Source organism: Oncorhynchus mykiss, chromosome 17, assembly GCF_013265735.2.
Source record: "Oncorhynchus mykiss isolate Arlee chromosome 17, USDA_OmykA_1.1, whole genome shotgun sequence".
Classification (NCBI taxonomy): domain Eukaryota; kingdom Metazoa; phylum Chordata; class Actinopteri; order Salmoniformes; family Salmonidae; genus Oncorhynchus; species Oncorhynchus mykiss.
The window spans coordinates 91,846,027-91,868,113 of record NC_048581.1 but is presented as its reverse complement, the minus strand read 5'-3'; the positions used below and the strand labels follow the sequence as shown (position 1 = coordinate 91,868,113).

At 41.5% G+C, this 22,087-nt stretch overlaps 1 long non-coding RNA gene across 1 annotated transcript; it reads right to left on the bottom strand.

Moving 5' to 3' along the window:
• Positions 1 to 9,483: 9,483 nt before the first annotated feature.
• Positions 9,484 to 14,775, bottom strand: LOC110494826. Its single transcript, XR_005037109.1, has 3 exons — positions 12,203 to 14,775; positions 11,345 to 11,961; positions 9,484 to 10,595 (listed from the first exon to the last, which is right to left on the bottom strand). It is a non-coding gene; the product is annotated as an uncharacterized LOC110494826 (long non-coding RNA).
• Between the last annotated feature and the right edge of the window lie 7,312 nt (positions 14,776 to 22,087).

The following is a 22,087-nucleotide window of genomic DNA, read 5'->3' as shown; positions in this document are numbered from 1 at the left end:
TGTTCCTAGGCCGTCATTGAAAACCAGAATTTGTTCTTCACTGACTTGCCTAGTTAAATAAAACAATAACTCACAGCAGGAAATTAATCACATAATCATTTCCCTAACATGCTGCATAAATTCTCCTAACCTCCTCCGAAAATGTTAATTTTGGTCGTATCTTTAACAAAGTGATGTGTTTTTATGGAATCTCATATGCAAGAATGCATACAGGGTTCTCTGAGACATGATTAGACAGAGAGTGATTTCAGTCATGTCCTGCACACATCAAAACCAAGGACAGTGGAATGTTTAGGATTTGTTTTGTGTTTTAGGAAATAGTAGTGTAGAATGTGTAGTGTATTAACACCCCCAACTCTATCTGGGGTCCATAAATAGTTGGATATCAGACAGTTACTTTCCTAATGTAATGATAATAATAAGCTATTTCACAACTCTAAGACAGGGTTATTTTAAATTGGATGTATTTATTAACCAATAAATATAATTCCAGGATAAAAACCTGCTCTTCAAACAGAACAGATGAATTAAACATGTCCAATGAGGATAAACAAATCCAACATCCCTGATTTGGGGGACTGGAAATGATGCAGACAATTACATTGATAAAATAAACAATATGCAATATTAAAGCTGTTCTAAAATGATGTCATAATAAATACTAAACCTCCACTTCCCTTCACGCAGTAATACACCTTTTATCAAATCATTAAACATTATTATAAACATTGTTCACAGTATATTGTATTGTACACAGAACACATTGTACAATACACAGTCTCTAATCTTCACCCCTCTATCTATCTATCTATCTATCTATCTATCTATCTATCTATCTATCTATCTATCTATCTATCTATCTATCTGTCTATCTATCTATCTATCTATCTATCTATCTATCTATCTATCTGTCTGTCTGTCTGTCTGTCTGTCTGTCTGTCTGTCTGTCTGTCTGCCTGTCTGCCTGTCTGCCTGCCTGTCTGTCTGTCTGTCTGTCTGTCTGTCTGTCTGTCTGTCTGTCTGTCTGTCTGTCTGTCTGTCTGTCTGTCTGTCTGTCTGTCTGTCTATTCAATTCAAGGGGCTTTATTGGCATGGGAAACATGTGTTAACATTGCCAAAGCAAGTGAGGTAGATAATATACAAAAGTGAAATAAACAATAAAAATTAACAGTAAACATTACACATACAGAAGTTTCAAAACAATAAAGACATTACAAATGTCATACTATACATATGTGTACAGTGTACAGTGTTGTAACAATGTACAAATGGTACAAATCCATCTATCTATCTATCTATCTATCTATCTATGTCTGTCCATCTATTCATAACTTCCTTTATCTTTCTTTCTTCCTCAATCCATTTAATATCTTATTTTTTATTTCCTCCACCTATCCATCCTTTATTATTAATATTATAATTTAACCCTTATTTTACCAGGTAAGTTGACTGAGAACATTACACATACCCAAAGACAATCAAACACAAAGCATATGAACAATTGGTTCAATCTTGCTTCATTATGTAAAGTCACCGGCCGGTCCTGTTTTATGAATTAGCTTCATTACTCAATGAGTATCTCCTGCTCTGAAATGGGAAAATCCAGTCTTCTTTTTCTCTGCTCTTCGTCTTCTCGGTTTACAGTACATTGTGCTTCATCCTCCTCAGGAAATTCTGTAGTTTGAGCCTCAAGCCACAATGCCTTGATGGAGAACTAGAGGACAGGAGAGAAGGGGAAATAAACAGAAGAGAGAGAGAGAGAGGAGAGAGAGAGAGAGAGAGGAGAGAGAGAGACCAAAAGATACAGAACTAAATGTTAAGAAGATCAGAGAACAGAGGAAGGTTTCTCCAGGTTTCTAAATCAGTCTATCAATCCATCCACCTTTGCCTGGGGTACTCACCATGTGTACTGTGTAGTGGTCTGTGTCTGTCTGTTAGATCCCTTCCACTCTTCCTCCTCTTCCTGTTGTCTGTCTAGTATCTGGTCCCAGATCTCAGTGTTAACCCACAGCGACCCCGGCAGGGTGAGGCTGGGCTCGGTGCAGGTGATCCAACGGCACAGGGGGCAGCAGACTGTCAGTAGGCCGCTTTGGAGCCTGGACATCGCCTGCAAGCACAGCCCACAGAATGTGTGCTTACAGTGGAGCATCCGAGGGATCTTCTCCCTGCGAGAGTAGGGCTGGAGGCAGACACAGCACTCCATGTCCTCGCTCATCAGACCCATGGCTGGCTGGCTGGGGTGTGGATGGATGGATGGATGGATGGATGGATGGATGGATGGATGGATGGATGGATGGATGGATGGATGGATGGACAGCTGGAGCGCAGAGGAATTCTGGACGGAGTGTCAGTGTCTTGGCAGGAAGACGTGGGGTTTAAACGCTGGTCTGAGGTTAGTGTTCCCCTTGTGGTTTATTAATGTCCTGGTTTGGATTTGATGAGGATGAGCTGATCCTAGATCTGTGCTTAGGAGCCTAGGTCAGGAACCTGCAAAAGACATTAAGATATTAAATTAAATTAGACTCAGTGACTTCATCACTGGCACTATGTAAACATATCTAATGTGATACCGTATCTTAAATCAACAGGTTGTCAGGTTTTTCTGATTAGACATTCAGAAAAAAACATCTTGAAAAATCTCACACACATTTATAACATCCATAGTTATCAGATATAGACAAACCTTTTCACTTTTATCATTATCAATGAGAGAGAATATTTTACTTACAGGTTCTGGAAGATTTTCAGCCCAGCAACAAACTATCCTACGACAAAACTTTGTGTGTGAGAGAGAAGAGTGTGTGTGCTCCTATTTTAAGCTTTGGGGGAGGAAACAAAATTCAGTTATTTTCCCAGAAAGGGCGGTCTCTCACCTCCTCTACTCTCAGGTGAGGCAGGAAAGTTCCATGGAACGAGTTAAACACTTCTAGGTCACTTCTATAGCATAGTAGGACACTTCAGGAGAATTGCCAGGGTTGCGTATTGACATTTTCAGGGCAGGTGTTTATGTCTACAAAGGGCACGTACACTGAGTGTACAAAACATTAAGAACACATGCTCTTTCCTTGACATAGACTGAGTGTACAAATGGTGTTCCTAATGTTTGGTACACTCAGTGTAAGTCCAGTTTATGACGGATCAATATTTGTAGGGGAATTTCCTCTAGAGAGGGGGATGCACTTATACAACCCTTTCTGTGGACTTGTAGATCCTATCTGTGGACTTGTAGAACCCTCTCTGTGGACTTGTATTACCCTCTCTGTGGACTTGTAGAACCTACTCTGTGGTACTTGTAGAACCCTCTCTGTGGACTTGTAGAACCCTCTCTGTGGACTTGTAGACCCCTCTCTGTGTACTTGTAGAACCCTCTCTGTGGACTTGTATTACCCTCTCTGTGGACTTGTAGAACCTACTCTGTGGTACTTGTAGAACCCTCTCTGTGGACTTGTAGATCCTCTCTGTGGACTTGTAGAACACACTCTGTGGACTTGTAGATCCCTCTCTGTGGACTTGTAGAACCCTCTCTGTGGACTTGTAGACCCCTATCTGTGGGCTTGTAGACCCCTCTCTGTGGACTTGTAGATCCCTCTCTGTGGACTTGTGGATCCCTCTCTGTGGACTTGTAGAACCCTCTCTGTGTACATGCCTGGTTATTGTAGTGTTAATGTACAGAATCAGTTCAATGGAAGCCAAACCTCTTCTAGATAAGAGACACAGTTCAATGGAAGAAGTTTGTTGAACTTCTCCTATGACCCTTTAATGACTCACTTATCTTACAGCACATTGTTGACCTGTATATTGTGAATGAGGTTTATTATAGTGTATATGGACCCCAGGACTCCATGGAAATGTCAGGTGTTAATGAGTGAGTGGGCTATCCAGTTGATTTACCACAAACATCCGATGAATTGATGGATGAATGAAACACCAATCAGGAGAGTTTCAGGCTGCTGTGTTGTTTTAGTTTTAAAGTCACGTGTTTCTAATAAAATCAAGTCACAAATTCAGTGGAAACCTTGTAAACAACCCCCCTAACCAGTCAATTAGACAACAGTCTCCCTGTTGAAACCGGAGTGTTTTTGAATTGACAATTTATGACGGCTCTACTTTTTGTTCAACTGGAAATTCCAGGTGAAACAAGATTGTCTATTCACCATGCCAGCTAAGTGCCACGCACGCACAACAGACAAACACAAACAAACACTAAGTATAAAGAACCACCAAACATTTGTTCTTTAAAATTGCCTGCGAAGCAGGTTAATATATTCCATGAACGAAACATACAATTTCACGTCACATAATTAAGCAGGAAATGTGGGTGTATCTCACAAATGAATTCCTATCATTAAAGGGCCAGAACAAGAGACTGAAAGAGCTTTGTCAAAGTCTTCTGCTAGTTTCTAATGGTTATTTTTCTGCTTTCTGAAGTCATGATTAAGCTGCACACTAAAACAACGTGAGCTAAATCACAGTAAATGATGAGTAATTCTGTTAGCCAGGGACGGTAACCAGCTCTACCGTCAGCCCTGTTTGTCCCTAATGGGACACTATTCCCTACATAGTGCACTACTTTAAAGGCAAAGGCTCTGGTCAAAAGCAGTGCACTATCTATGGAATAGGATAGCAATTGGGTCACACCCAGGGACAACAGAGCTGCCTATTTCTCTGACAGACACCTTAAGGCTACAATTATCAAGAAAAGTTAAGAAAAACAAACCAAACAGGAGCCATAAAATAGACATATTAAACACAAAGGTTATATATAGGGTCTATATAGACTGTTGTCTCCTCATTAGGGTCTATACAGACTGTTGTCTCCTCATTAGAGTCTATATAGACTGTTGTCTCCTCATTAGGGTCTATATAGACTGATGTCTCCTCACTAGGGTCTATATAGACTGTTGTCTCCTCATTAGGGTCAATATAGACTGTTGTCTCCTCATTAGGGTCAATATAGACTGTTGTCTCCTCACTAGGGTCTATATAGACTGATGTCTCCTCACTAGGGTCTATATAGACTGTTGTATCCTCATTAGGGCCTATATAGACTGTTGTCTCCTCATTAAGGTCTATATAGACTGTTGTATCCTCATTAGGGCCTATATAGACTGTTGTCTCCTCACTATAGGGTCTATATAGACTGTTGTCTCCTCATTAAGGTCTATATAGACTGTTGTCTCCTCATTATGGTCTATATAGACTGTTGTCTCCTCACTAGGGTCTATATAGACTGTTGTCTCCTCACTAGGGTCTATATAGACTGTTGTCTCCTCATTAAGGTCTATATAGACTGTTGTCTCCTCATTAGGGCCTATATAGACTGTTGTCTCCTCATTAAGGTCTATATAGACTGTTGTCTCCTCCATATGGTCTATATAGACTGCTGTCTCCTCATTAAGGTCTGTATAGACTGTTGCGTTGTTGCTATACTAGTCAGCTAAGTCTTTTGGATATCTAAACAAATTGGTCTCTACATCCCTGCCTCAGCACAGTTAGGAAGACTCACTGAACTGATTGGCTCATGGGTTGACTGACTGGCAACGAACACAACCCAAGACGTGTCAATTCATATCGCCGTCTGTCTGAAATGGCATCCCTGTACAGTATGCTGCACTAGCCGGGCCCTGGTCTAAAGTAGTATACTATATACTGTAGTAGTTGGGCCCTGGTCTAAAGTAGTATATTATATACTGCACTAGTTGGGCCCTGGTCTAAAGTAGTATACTATATACTGTACTAGTTGGGCCCTGGTCTAAAGTAGTATACTATATACTGTAGTAGTTGGGCCCTGGTCTAAAGTAGTATACTATATACTGTACTAGTTGGGCCCTGGTCTAAAGTAGTATACTATATACTGTAGTAGTTGGGCCCTGGTCAAAGTAGTATACTATATACTGTAGTAGTTGGGCCCTGGTCTAAAGTAGTATACTATATACTGTACTAGTTGGGCCCTGGTCTAAAGTAGTATACTATATACTGTAGTAGTTGGGCCCTGGTCTAAAGTAGTATACTATATACTGTAGTAGTTGGGCCCTGGTCTAAAGTAGTATACTATATACTGTAGTAGTTGGGCCCTGGTCAAAGTAGTATACTATATACTGTAGTAGTTGGGCCCTGGTCTAAAGTAGTATACTATATACTGTACTAGTTGGGCCCTGGTCTAAAGTAGTATACTATATACTGTAGTAGTTGGGCCCTGGTCAAAGTAGTATACTATATACTGTACTAGCCAGGCCCTGGTCTAAAGTAGTATACTATATACTGCACTAGCCGGGCCCTGGTCTAAAGTAGTATACTATATACTGTAGTAGTCGGGCCCTGGTTTAAAGTAGTATACTATACACTGTACTAGTTGGGCCCTGGTCAAAGTAGTACACTATATACTGTACTAGCCGGGCCCTGGTTTAAAGTAGTATACTATATACTGTACTAGCCGGGCCCTGGTCTAAAGTAGTATACTATATACTGTACTAGTTGGGCCCTGGTTTAAAGTAGTATACTATATACTGTACTAGTTGGGCCCTGGTCAAAAGTAGTATACTATATACTGTACTAGCCGGGCCCTGGTCAAAGTAGTACACTATATACTGTACTAGCCGGGCCCTGGTTTAAAGTAGTATACTATATACTGTACTAGCCGGGCCCTGGTCAAAAGTAGTATACTATATACTGTACTAGTTGGGCCCTGGTCAAAGTAGTACACTATATACTGTACTAGCCGGGCCCTGGTTTAAAGTAGTATACTATATACTGTACTAGCCGGGCCCTGGTCTAAAGTAGTATACTATATACTGTACTAGTTGGGCCCTGGTTTAAAGTAGTATACTATATACTGTACTAGTTGGGCCCTGGTTTAAAGTAGTATACTATATACTGTACTAGTTGGGCCCTGGTTTAAAGTAGTATACTATATACTGTACTAGTTGGGCCCTGGTCTAAAGTAGTATACTATATACTGTACTAGTTGGGCCCTGGTCTAAAGTAGTATACTATATACTGTACTAGCTGGGCCCTGGTCTAAAGTAGTATACTATATACTGTACTAGCCGGGCCCTGGTCTAAAGTAGTATACTATATACTGTACTAGTTGGGCCCTGGTCTAAAGTAGTATACTATATACTGTACTAGTTGGGCCCTGGTCAAAAGTAGTATACTATATACTGTACTAGTTGGGCCCTGGTTTAAAGTAGTATACTATATACTGTACTAGCCGGGCCCTGGTCTAAAGTAGTATACTATATACTGTACTAGTTGGGCCCTGGTTTAAAGTAGTATACTATATACTGTACTAGCCGGGCCCTGGTCAAAAGTAGTATACTATATACTGTACTAGCCGGGCCCTGGTCAAAAGTAGTATACTATATACTGTACTAGTTGGGCCCTGGTCAATAGTAGTATACTATATACTGTACTAGTTGGGCCCTGGTCAAAAGTAGTATACTATATACTGTACTAGCCGGGCCCTGGTCAAAAGTAGTATACTATATACTGTACTAGTTGGGCCCTGGTTTAAAGTAGTATACTATATACTGTACTAGTTGGGCCCTGGTCAAAAGTAGTATACTATATACTGTACTAGCCGGGCCCTGGTCAATAGTAGTATACTATATACTGTACTAGTTGGGCCCTGGTCAAAAGTAGTATACTATATACTGTACTAGCCGGGCCCTGGTCAATAGTAGTATACTATATACTGTACTAGTTGGGCCCTGGTTTAAAGTAGTATACTATATACTGTACTAGTTGGGCCCTGGTTTAAAGTAGTATACTATATACTGTACTAGTTGGGCCCTGGTCTAAAGTAGTATACTATATACTGTAGTAGTTGGGCCCTGGTTTAAAGTAGTATACTATATACTGTAGTAGTTGGGCCCTGGTTTAAAGTAGTATACTATATACTGTACTAGTTGGGCCCTGGTTTAAAGTAGTATACTATATACTGTACTAGCCAGGCCCTGGTCTAAAGTAGTATACTATATACTGCACTAGCCGGGCCCTGGTCTAAAGTAGTATTCTATATACTGCACTAGTTGGGCCCTGGTTTAAAGTAGTATACTATATACTGTACTAGCCAGGCCCTGGTCTAAAGTAGTATACTATATACTGTACTAGCCAGGCCCTGGTCTAAAGTAGTATACTATATACTGCACTAGCCGGGCCCTGGTCTAAAGTAGTATTCTATATACTGTACTAGCTGGGCCCTGGTTTAAAGTAGTACACTATATACTGTACTAGCCAGGCCCTGGTCTAAAGTAGTATACTATATACTGTACTAGCCAGGCCCTGGTCTAAAGTAGTATACTATATACTGCACTAGCCGGGCCCTGGTCTAAAGTAGTATTCTATATACTGTACTAGCCGGGCCCTGGTCTAAAGTAGTACACTATATACTGTAGTAGTCGGGCCCTTGTCAAAAGTAGTATACTATATACTGTACTAGTTGGGCCCTGGTCTAAAGTAGTATATTATATGCTGTACTAGTTGGGCCCTGGTCTAAAGTAGTATACTATATACTGTACTAGCCGGGCCCTTGTCTAAAGTAGTATACTATATACTGTACTAGTTGGGCCCTGGTCTAAAGTAGTATACTATATACTGTACTAGTTGGGCCCTGGTCTAAAGTAGTATACTATATACTGTAGTAGTTGGGCCCTGGTCTAAAGTAGTATATTATATACTGCTCTAGCTGGGCCCTGGTCAAAAGTAGTATACTATAATGAATAGGGGCCATTTCAGACACAATCTGTCTGTAAATTTGAAGAGCTTTTACATGGTTTCAAGACAGCCTAGTGACCAATACAAAGGGGCGTGTCACCCCTGGCCTTAGATATCTTTGTTTTCTTTATTTTTTTGGTTTGGCCAAGGACTGACATGGGTGATTTTTGTGTTTGGCTTGTCTAGGGGTTTTTGTAGATTTATGGGGTTGTGTTCAGTTTAGGTGTCTAGGTAAGTCTATGGTTGCCTAGATTGGTCCTCAATCAGAGGCAGGTGTTTATCGTTGTCTCTGATTGGGAGCCATATTTAGGCAGCCATATTCTTTGGGTATTTTGTGGGTGATTGTTTCCTGTCTTTGTGTTTTATGCACCAGTTAGGACTGTTACGGTTTTCACGGTTATTGTTTTGTAGTTTGTTCATGTTTGAGTTTTCTTATTAAAGAACCATGAACTATAACCGGGCTGCGTTTTGGTCCGCCTCTCGTTCCCAGGAAGAAAGCAGTGACAGTGCGGCAGTGTACTCTAGTGGTTAGACCATTTGACTAGTAACCGAAAGGTTGCAAGATTGTATCCACCGAGCTGACAAGGTAGAAATCTGTCATTCTGCCCCTGAACAAGGCAGTTAAACCACTGTTCCTAGGCCGTCATTGAAAACCAGACTTTGTTCTTAACTGACTTGCCTAGTTAAATAAAACAATAACTCACAGCAGGAAATTAATCACAGAATCATTTCCCTAACATGCTGCATAAATTCTCCTAACCGCCTCCGAAAATGTTAATTTTGGTCGTATCTTTAACAAAGTGATGTGTTTTTATGGAATCTCATATGCAAGAATGCATACAGGGTTCTCTGAGACATGATTAGACAGAGAGTGATTTCAGTCATGTCCTGCACACATCAAAACCAAGGACAGTGGAATGTTTAGGGTTTGTTTTGTGTTTTAGGAAATAGTAGTGTAGAATGTGTAGTGTATTAACACCCCCAACTCTATCTGGGGTCCATAAATAGTTGGATATCAGACAGTTACTTTCCTAATGTAATGATAATAATAAGCTATTTCACAACTCTAAGACAGGGTTATTTTAAATTGGATGTATTTATTAACCAATAAATATAATTCCAGGATAAAAAAACCTGCTCTTCAAACAGAACAGATGAATTAAACATGTCCAATGAGGATAAACAAATCCAACATCCCTGATTTGGGGGACTGGAAATGATGCAGACAATTACATTGATTAAAGAAACAATATGCAATATTAAAGCTGTTCTAAAATGATGTCATAATAAATACTAAACCTCCACTTCCCTTCACACAGTAATACACCTTTTATCAAATCATTAAACATCTATTATAAACATTGTTCACAGTATATTGTATTGTACACAGAACACATTGTACAATACACAGTCTCTAACCTTCACCCCTCTATCTATCTATCTAACTATCTATCTATCTATCTATCTATCTATCTATGTCTGTCCATCTATTCATAACTTCCTTTATCTTTCTTTCTTCCTCAATCCATTTAATATCTTATGTTTTATTTCCTCCACCTATCCATCCTTTATTATTAATATTATAATTTAACCCTTATTTTACCAGGTAAGTTGACTGAGAACATTACACATTCCCAAAGTCAATCAAACACAAAGCATATGAATAATTGGTTCAATCTTGCTTCATTATGTAAAGTCACCGGTCGGTCCTGTTTTATGAATTAGCTTCATTACTCAATGAGTATCTCCTGCTCTGAAATGGGAAAATCCAGTCTTCTTTTTCTCTGCTCTTCGTCTTCTCGGTTTACAGTACATTGTGCTTCATCCTCCTCAGGAAATCCTGTAGTTTAAGCATCAGGCCACAATGCATTGATGGAGACCTAGAGGACAGGAGAGAAGGGGAAATAAACAGAAGACAGAGACAGAGAGAGAGAGAGAGAGAGAGAGAGGAGAGAGAGAGAGAGAGAGAGAGAGAGACAGAGAGAGAGAGAGAGAGAGAGACAGAGAGAGAGAGAGAGAGAGAGAGAGAGATACGAGAGAGGGAGAGAGAGAGAGAAAGAGAGAGAGAAAACAAAAAGATAATTACTTGACACATTGGAAAGAATTAACAAAAAAAACGAGCAAACTAGAATGCTATTTGGCCCTACACAGAGAGTACACAGCGGCAGAATACCTGACCACTGTGACTGACCAAAAATTAAGGAAAGCTTTGACTATGTACAGACTCAGTGAACATAGCCTTGCTATTGAGAAAGGCCACCCGTAGGCAGACATGGCTCTCAAGAGAAGACAGGCTATGTGCTCACTGCCCACAAAATGAGGTGGAAACTGAGCTGCACTTCCTAACCTCCTGCCCAATGTATGACCATATTAGAGAGACATATTTCCCTCAGATTACACAGATCCACAAAGAATTCGAAAAACAAATCCAATTTTGATAAACTCCCATATCACTTGCTTTATGTTAACATATGTTTCCCATGCCAATAAAGCCCCTTGAATTGAATTGAAGAGAGAGAGAGAGAGAGAGAGACAGAGAGAGAGACAGAGAGAGAGAGAGAGAGAGAGAGAGAGAGAGAGAGAGAGAGAGAGAGAGGGTGAGCGAGATAGAGATGCCTGGGGTACTCACCATGTGTACTGTGTAGTGGTCCGTGTCTGTCTTTTAGCTTCCTCCTCTTCCTCCTCCTCCTCTTCCTGTTGTCTGTCTAGTATCTGGTCCCATATCTCAGTGTTAACCCACAGCGACCCCGACAGGGTGAGGCTGGGCTCGGTGCAGGTGATCCAACGGCACAGGGGGCAGCAGACTGTCAGTAGGCCGCTTTGGAGCCTGGACATCGCCTGCAAGCACAGCCCACAGAATGTGTGCTTACAGTGGAGCATCCGAGGGATCTTCTCCCTGCGAGAGTAGGGCTGGAGGCAGACACAGCACTCCATGTCCTCGCTCATCAGACCCATGGCTGGCTGGCTGGCTGGGGTGTGGATGGATGGATGGATGGATGGATGGATGGATGGATGGATGGATGGATGGATGGACGGACGGATGGATGGATGGATGGACGGACGGATGGATGGACAGCTGGAGCGCAGAGGACTTCTGGACGGAGTGTCAGTGTCTTGGCAGGAAGACGTGGGGTTTAAACGCTGGTCTGAGGTCAGTGTTCCCCTCGTGGTTTAATAAGGTCCTGGTTTGGATTTGATGAGGATGAGCTGATCCTAGATCTGTGCTTAGGAGCGTAGGTCAGGAACCTGCAAAAGACATTAAGATGTTAAATTAAATTAGACTCAGTGACTTCATCACTGGCACTATGTAAAAATATCTAATGTGATAACGTATCTTAAATCAACAGGCTGTCAGGTTTTTCTGATTAGACATGAAGAAAAAAATATCTTGAAAAATATCACACACATTTATAACATCCATAGTTATCAGATATAGACAAACCTTTTCACTTTTATCATTATCAATGAGAGACAATATTTTACTTACAGGTTCAGGAAGATTTTCAGCCCAGCAACAAACTATCCTACGACAAAACTTTGTGTTTGAGAGAGAAGAGTGTGTGTGCTCCTATTTAAAGCTTTGGGGGAGGAGACAAAATGTTGTTATTTTCCCAGAAAGGGCGGTCTCTCACCTCCTCTACTCTCAGGTGAGGCAGGAAAGTTCCATGGAACTTCTATAGCATAGTAGGACACTTCAGGAGAATTGCCAGGGCCATGTATTGACATTTTCAGGGCAGGTGTTTATGTCTACAAAGGGCACGTACACTGAGTATACAAAACATTAAGAACACATGCTCTTTCCTTGACATAGACTGAGTGTCCTAATGTTTGGTACACTCAGTGTAAGTCCAGTTTATGACGGATCAATATTTGTAGGGGAATTTCCGCTAGAGAGGGGGAAGAACTTATACAACCCTTTCTGTGGACTTGTAGATCCTATCTGTGGACTTGTAGAACCCTCTCTGTGGACTTGTATTACCCTCTCTGTGGACTTGTAGAACCTACTCTGTGGTACTTGTAGAACCCTCTCTGTGGACTTGTAGAACCCTCTCTGTGGACTTGTAGAACCTACTCTGTGGTACTTGTAGAACCCTCTCTGTGGACTTGTAGAACCCTCTCTGTGGACTTGTAGAACCTACTCTGTGGTACTTGTAGACCCCTCTCTGTAGACTTGTAGACCTCTCTCTGTGGACTTGTAGATCCCTCTCTGTGGACTTGTAGAACCCTCTCTGTGTACTTGTAAACCCCTCTCTGTGGACTTGTAGACCCCTCTCTGTGGACTTGTAGAACCCTCTCTGTGGACTTGTAGAACCCTCTCTGTGGACTTGTAGATCCCTCTCTGTGTACTTGTAGAACCCTCTCTGTGTACTTGTAGAACCCTCTCTGTGTACATGTAGAACCCTCTCTGTGTACATGTAGAACCCTCTCTGTGTACATGTAGAACCCTCTCTGTGGACTTGTAGAACCCTCTCTGTGTACATGTAGAACCCTCTCTGTGGACTTGTAGAACCCTCTCTGTGTACTTGTAGAACCCTCTCTGTGTACTTGTAGAACCCTCTCTGTGGACTTGTAGAACCCTCTCTGTGTACTTGTAGAACCCTCTCTGTGTTTCTAATAAAATCAAGTCACAAGTTCAGTGGAAACCTTGTAAACAACCCCCCTAACCAGTCAATTAGAAAACAGTCTCCCTGTTGAAACCGGAGTGTTTTTGAATTGACAATTTATGACATCATTAAAGGGCCAGAACAAGAGACTGAAAGAGCTTTGTCAAAGTCATCTGCTAGTTTCTAATGGTTATTTTTCTGCTTTCTGAAGTCATGATTAAGCTGCACACTAAAACAACGTGAGCTAAATGACAGTAAATGATGAGTAATTCTGTTAGCCAGTAATTCTGTTAACCAGCTCTACCGTCAGCCCTGTTTGTCCCTAATGGGACACTATTCCCTACATAGTGCACTACTTTAAAGGCAAAGGCTCTGGTCAAAAGCAGTGCACTACATATGGAATAGGGATCGAAATAAAATAGACATATTAAACACAAAGATTATATATAGGGTCTATATAGACTGTTGTCCCCTCATTAGGGTCTATATAGACTGTTGTCTCCTCATTAGGGTCTATATAGACTGTTGTCTCCTCACTAGGGTCTATATAGACTGTTGTCCCCTCATTAGGGTCTATATAGACTGTTGTTTCCTCATTAGGGTCTATAACGACTGTTGTTTCCTCACTAGGGTCTATATAGACTGTTGTCTCCTCACTAGGGTCTATATAGACTGTTGTCTCCTCACTAGGGTCTATATAGACTGTTGTCTCCTCACTAGGGTCTATATAGACTGTTGTCTCCTCACTAGGGTCTATATAGACTGTTGTCTCCTCACTAGGGTCTATATAGACTGTTGTCCCCTCATTAGGGTCAATATAGACTGTTGTCCCCTCATTAGGGTCTATAACGACTGTTGTTTCCTCACTAGGGTCTATATAGACTGTTGTCTCCTCACTAGGGTCTATATAGACTGTTGTCTCCTCATTAGGATATATATAGACTGTTTTCTCCTCACTAGGGTATATATAGACTGTTGTCTCCTCATTAAGGTCTATATAGACTGTTGTCTCCTCATTAGGGCCTATATAGACTGCTGTCTCCTCATTATGGTCTATATAGACTGTTGTCTCCTCATTAAGGTCTATATAGACTGTTTTCTCCTCATTATGGTCTATATAGACTGCTGTCTCCTCATTAAGGTCTGTATAGACTGTTGCGTTGTTGCTATACTAGTCAGCTAAGTCTTTTGGATATCTAAACAAATTGGTCTCTACATCCCTGCCTCAGCACAGTTAGGAAGACTCACGGCGCCGGACTGAACTGATTGGCTCATGGGTTGACTGACTGGCAACGAACACAACCCAAGACGTGTCAACTCATATCGCCGTCTGTCTGAAATGGCATCCCTGTACAGTATGCTGCACTAGCCGGGCCCTGGTCTAAAGTAGTATACTATATACTGTACTAGTTGGGCCCTGGTCTAAAGTAGTATACTATATACTGTACTAGTTGGGCCCTGGTCTAAAGTAGTATACTATATACTGTACTAGTTGGGCCCTGGTCTAAAGTAGTATACTATATACTGTACTAGTTGGGCCCTGGTCTAAAGTAGTATACTATATACTGTAGTAGTCGGGCCCTGGTCTAAAGTAGTATACTATATACTGTACTAGTTGGGCCCTGGTCTAAAGTAGTATACTATATACTGTAGTAGTTGGGCCCTGGTCTAAAGTAGTATACTATATACTGTAGTAGTTGGGCCCTGATCTAAAGTAGTATACTATATACTGTACTAGTTGGGCCCTGGTCTAAAGTAGTACACTATATACTGTACTAGTTGGGCCCTGGTCTAAAGTAGTATACTATATACTGTACTAGTTGGGCCCTGGTCTAAAGTAGTATACTATATACTGTACTAGTTGGGCCCTGGTCTAAAGTAGTACACTATATACTGTACTAGTTGGGCCCTGGTCTAAAGTAGTACACTATATACTGTACTAGTTGGGCCCTGGTCTAAAGTAGTATACTATATACTGTACTAGTTGGGCCCTGGTCTAAAGTAGTATACTATATACTGTACTAGTTGGGCCCTGGTTTAAAGTAGTATACTATATACTGTACTAGCCGGGCCCTGGTCTAAAGTAGTACACTATATACTGCACTAGTTGGGCCCTGGTCTAAAGTAGTATACTATATACTGTACTAGTTGGGCCCTGGTTTAAAGTAGTATACTATATACTGTACTAGCCGGGCCCTGGTCTAAAGTAGTACACTATATACTGTACTAGCCGGGCCCTGGTCTAAAGTAGTACACTATATACTGCACTAGTTGGGCCCTGGTCTAAAGTAGTATACTATATACTGTACTAGTTGGGCCCTGGTTTAAAGTAGTATACTATATACTGTACTAGCCGGGCCCTGGTCTAAAGTAGTACACTATATACTGCACTAGTTGGGCCCTGGTTTAAAGTAGTATACTATATACTGTACTAGCCGGGCCCTGGTCTAAAGTAGTACACTATATACTGCACTAGTTGGGCCCTGGTCTAAAGTAGTATACTATATACTGTAGTAGTTGGGCCCTGATCTAAAGTAGTATACTATATACTGTAGTAGTTGGGCCCTGATCTAAAGTAGTATACTATATACTGTAGTAGTTGGGCCCTGGTCTAAAGTAGTATACTATATACTGTACTAGCCGGGCCCTGGTCTAAAGTAGTATACTATATACTGTAGTAGTTGGGCCCTGATCTAAAGTAGTATACTATATACTGTAGTAGTTGGGCCCTGATCTAAAGTAGTATACTATATACTGTAGTAGTTGGGCCCTGGTCTAAAGTAGTATACTATATACTGTAGTAGTTGGGCCCTGGTCTAAAGTAGTATACTATATACTGTAGTAGTTGGGCCCTGATCTAAAGTAGTATACTATATACTGTAGTAGTTGGGCCCTGATCTAAAGTAGTATACTATATACTGTAGTAGTTGGGCCCTGGTCTAAAGTAGTATACTATATACTGTAGTAGTTGGGCCCTGATCTAAAGTAGTATACTATATACTGTAGTAGTTGGGCCCTGATCTAAAGTAGTATACTATATACTGTAGTAGTTGGGCCCTGGTCTAAAGTAGTATACTATATACTGTAGTAGTTGGGCCCTGATCTAAAGTAGTATACTATATACTGTAGTAGTTGGGCCCTGATCTAAAGTAGTATACTATATACTGTAGTAGTTGGGCCCTGGTCTAAAGTAGTACACTATATACTGTAGTAGTTGGGCCCTGGTCTAAAGTAGTATACTATATACTGTAGTAGTTGGGCCCTGGTCAAAGTAGTATACTATATACTGTAGTAGTTGGGCCCTGGTCTAAAGTAGTACACTATATACTGTAGTAGTTGGGCCCTGGTCTAAAGTAGTACACTATATACTGTAGTAGTTGGGCCCTGATCTAAAGTAGTATACTATATACTGTAGTAGTTGGGCCCTGGTCTAAAGTAGTACACTATATACTGTAGTAGCCGGGCCCTGGTCTAAAGTAGTATACTATATACTGTACTAGTTGGGCCCTAGTCAAAAGTAGTATACTATATACTGTCGTAGTTGGGCCCTGATCTAAAGTAGTATACTATATACTGTCGTAGTTGGGCCCTGATCTAAAGTAGTATACTATATACTGTACTAGCCGGGCCCTGGTCTAAAGTAGTATACTATATACTGTACTAGTTGGGCCCTAGTCTAAAGTAGTATACTATATGCTGTACTAGTTGGGCCCTGGTCTAAAGTAGTACACTATATACTGTCGTAGTTGGGCCCTGATCTAAAGTAGTATACTATATACTGTACTAGCCGGGCCCTGGTCTAAAGTAGTATACTATATACTGTACTAGTTGGGCCCTGGTTTAAAGTAGTATACTATATACTGTACTAGCCGGGCCCTGGTCTAAAGTAGTATACTATATACTGTACTAGTTGGGCCCTGGTTTAAAGTAGTATACTATATACTGTACTAGTTGGGCCCTGGTCTAAAGTAGTATACTATATACTGTACTAGTTGGGCCCTGGTCTAAAGTAGTATACTATATACTGTACTAGTTGGGCCCTGGTCTAAAGTAGTATACTATATACTGTACTAGCCGGGCCCTGGTCTAAAGTAGTATACTATATACTGTAGTAGTTGGGCCCTGGTCAAAGTAGTATACTATATACTGTAGTAGTTGGGCCCTGGTCAAAGTAGTATACTATATACTGTAGTAGTCGGGCCCTGGTCTAAAGTAGTATACTATATACTGTAGTAGTTGGGCCCTGGTCAAAAGTAGTATACTATATACTGTAGTAGTTGGGCCCTGGTCTAAAGTAGTATACTATATACTGTACTAGTTGGGCCCTGGTCTAAAGTAGTATACTATATACTGTACTAGTTGGGCCCTGGTCTAAAGTAGTATACTATATACTGTAGTAGTTGGGCCCTGGTCAAAGTAGTATACTATATACTGTAGTAGTCGGGCCCTGGTCTAAAGTAGTATACTATATACTGTAGTAGTTGGGCCCTGGTCAAAAGTAGTATACTATATACTGTAGTAGTTGGGCCCTGGTCTAAAGTAGTATACTATATACTGTACTAGTTGGGCCCTGGTCTAAAGTAGTATACTATATACTGTAGTAGTTGGGCTCTGGTCAAAGTAGTATACTATATACTGTAGTAGTCGGGCCCTGGTCTAAAGTAGTATACTATATACTGTAGTAGTTGGGCCCTGGTCTAAAGTAGTATATTATATACTGCACTAGCCGGGCCCTGGTCTAAAGTAGTATACTATATACTGTACTAGCCGGGCCCTGGTCTAAAGTAGTATACTATATACTGTAGTAGTTGGGCCCTGGTCTAAAGTAGTATACTATATACTGTACTAGTTGGGCCCTGGTCTAAAGTAGTATACTATATACTGTAGTAGTTGGGCCCTGGTCAAAAGTAGTATACTATATACTGTAGTAGTTGGGCCCTGGTCTAAAGTAGTATACTATATACTGTAGTAGTTGGGCCCTGGTCTAAAGTAGTATACTATATACTGTAGTAGTTGGGCCCTGGTCTAAAGTAGTATACTATATACTGTACTAGTTGGGCCCTGGTCTAAAGTAGTATACTATATACTGTACTAGTTGGGCCCTGGTCTAAAGTAGTACACTATATACTGTACTAGCCAGGCCCTGGTCTAAAGTAGTTTATTATATGCTGTACTAGTTGGGCCCTGGTCTAAAGTAGTATACTATATACTGTAGTAGTCGGGCCCTGGTCTAAAGTAGTATACTATATACTGTACTAGTTGGGCCCTGGTCTAAAGTAGTTTATTATATGCTGTACTAGTTGGGCCCTGGTCTAAAGTAGTATACTATATACTGTAGTAGCCGGGCCCTGGTCAATAGTAGTATATTATATACTGTAGTAGTCGGGCCCTGGTCTAAAGTAGTATACTATATACTGTACTAGTTGGGCCCTGGTCTAAAGTAGTTTATTATATGCTGTACTAGTTGGGCCCTGGTCTAAAGTAGTATACTATATACTGTAGTAGTTGGGCCCTGGTCTAAAGTAGTATACTGTATACTGTACTAGCCGGGCCCTGGTCAAAGTAGTATACTATATACTGTAGTAGTTGGGCCCTGGTCTAAAGTAGTATACTATATACTGTACTAGTTGGGCCCTGGTCTAAAGTAGTTTATTATATGCTGTACTAGTTGGGCCCTGGTCTAAAGTAGTATACTATATACTGTAGTAGCCGGGCCCTGGTCAATAGTAGTATATTATATACTGTAGTAGTCGGGCCCTGGTCTAAAGTAGTTTATTATATGCTGTACTAGTTGGGCCCTGGTCTAAAGTAGTTTATTATATGCTGTACTAGTTGGGCCCTGGTCTAAAGTAGTATACTATATACTGTAGTAGTTGGGCCCTGGTCTAAAGTAGTATACTATATACTGTACTAGTTGGGCCCTGGTCTAAAGTAGTTTATTATATGCTGTACTAGTTGGGCCCTGGTCTAAAGTAGTATACTATATACTGTAGTAGCCGGGCCCTGGTCAATAGTAGTATATTATATACTGTAGTAGTCGGGCCCTGGTCTAAAGTAGTTTATTATATGCTGTACTAGTTGGGCCCTGGTCTAAAGTAGTTTATTATATGCTGTACTAGTTGGGCCCTGGTCTAAAGTAGTATACTATATACTGTAGTAGTTGGGCCCTGGTCTAAAGTAGTATACTATATACTGTAGTAGTTGGGCCCTGGTCTAAAGTAGTATACTATATACTGTACTAGTTGGGCCCTGGTCTAAAGTAGTATACTATATACTGTACTAGTTGGGCCCTGGTCTAAAGTAGTTTATTATATGCTGTACTAGTTGGGCCCTGGTCTAAAGTAGTATACTATATACTGTAGTAGTTGGGCCCTGGTCTAAAGTAGTATATTATATGCTGTACTAGCCGGGCCCTGGTCTAAAGTAGTATACTATATAAGGAAAAGGTGCCATTTCAGACACAATCTGTCTGTCTATTTGAATAGCTTCTTCATGGTTTCAAGACAGGCTAGTGACCAATTCAATAACTCACATCATGTAATGAAACGTACACAAACAGACATGAGATCCACCAAACACAGGCAGTTTGATGTGGTATTTGGAGACAGGGAATGTAGCAGTGAACCAGTTCAGTGTTTTATAGTACACTTAACCACCATCACATTGGTAACCTAATTATACCACTAGTATATATACACAATTATCCTCATTCACCAACCTACCCACGGTGTCTACTAGGTCCATATTTCTCTGTTTAATGGTCCTCATTCACCAACCTACCCACTGTGTCTACTAGGTCCATATTTCTCTGTTTAATGGTCCTCATTCACCAACCTACCCACGGTGTCTACTAGGCCCATATTTCTCTGTTTAATGGTCCTCATTCACCAACCTACCCACGGTGTCTACTAGGTCCACATTTCTCTATTTAATGGTCCTCATTCACCAACCTACCCACGGTGTCTACTAGGCCCATATTTCTCTGTTTAATGGTCCTCATTCACCAACCTACCCACGGTGTCTACTAGGTCCACATTTCTCTATTTAATGGTCCTCATTCACCAACCTACCCACGGTGTCTACTAGGCCCATATTTCTCTGTTTAATGGTCCTCATTCACCAACCTACCCACGGTGTCTACTAGGCCCATATTTCTCTGTTTAATGGTCCTCATTCACCAACCTACCCACGGTGTCTCCTTCTACTAGGTCCATATTTCTCTGTTTAAAAATAATGTTTGAGTGGGTCAGTAGCGTTGTAATGACAGACAGACAGAGTCAGACAGAGTCAGACAGAACAGAGTCAGACAGAACAAGCAGACAGAGTCAGACAGACAGAGTCAGACAGAACAGGCAGGCAGAGACAGGCAGGCAGAGACAGGCAGACAGAACAGGCAGGCAGAGACAGGCAGACAGAACAGGCAGGCAGAGACAGGCAGACAGAACAGGCAGACAGAGACAGGCAGACAGAACAGGTTGACAGAGAAACTGTCACGTCTGCTCCCGCTCTTTCCTTCCCCTGGCTCTTGAGGGCTCCAGATTACCCCGCATCACTCACACCTGCCTTCCTTGGTCACCAGCATCAGTGTAATTGGACTCACCTGGACTCAATTTTCCTCTCCTATATCTGTCTGTTCTCCACTGCTGCATTGTATTGTTTTTAGTCTTTGGAATTTGTTTCTGACGCTGTTCCTGTCTCGTCTCTGTCCGTTATAATGAAATGTTTTACTCCCCGTACCTGCTTCGTCTCAACAGCGTCCTGACATGTGAAACAGACAGACAATCAGACAGACAGAGACAGAAATACAGGCAGATAGACAGAGTCAGAGATAGAGAGACAGGCAGATAGACAGAGTCAGAGATAGAGAGACAGGCAGAGAGACAGAGAGAGAGATGCAGGCAGATAGACAGAGACAGCGAGACAGGCAGATAGACAGAGACAGGCAGAGAGACAGAGAGAGAGATGCAGGCAGATAGACAGAGTCAGAGATAGAGAGACAGACAGATATACAGAGACAGAAAGACAGGCAGATAGACAGAGACAGAGAGACAGGCAGAGAGAGACAGATACAGGCAGATAGACAGAGAGAGAGATACAGGCAGATAGACAGAGTCAGAGATAGAGAGACAGGCAGAGAGACAGGCAGATAGACAGATAGAGAGATACAGGCAGATAGACAGAGACAGAGAGACGGGCAGACAGAGACAGATACAGGCAGAGAGACAGAGAGAGAGATACAGGCAGATAGACAGAGAGAGAGATACAGGCAGATAGACAGAGAGAGAGAGATACAGGCAGATAGACAGAGAGAGATACAGGCAGATAGACAGAGAGAGAGATACGGGCAGACAGAGAGAGATACAGGCAGATAGACAGAGAAAGAGATACGGGCAGACAGAGACAGATACAGGCAGAGAGACAGAGACAGATACAGGCAGAGAGACAGAGACAGATACAGGCAGAGAGACAGAGACAGATACAGGCAGAGGGACAGAGACAGATACAGGCAGATAGACAGAGAGAGAGATACAGGCAGATAGACAGAGAGAGAGATACAGGCAGATAGACAGAGAGAGAGATACAGGCAGATAGACAGAGAGGCAGAGAGACAGAGACAGACACAGGCAGAGAGACAGAGACAGATACAGGCAGAGTGACAGAGACAGATACAGGCAGAGAGACAGAGAGAGAGATACAGGCAGAGAGACAGAGACAGATACAGGCAGAGAGACAGAGACAGATACAGGCAGAGAGACAGACAAACAGAG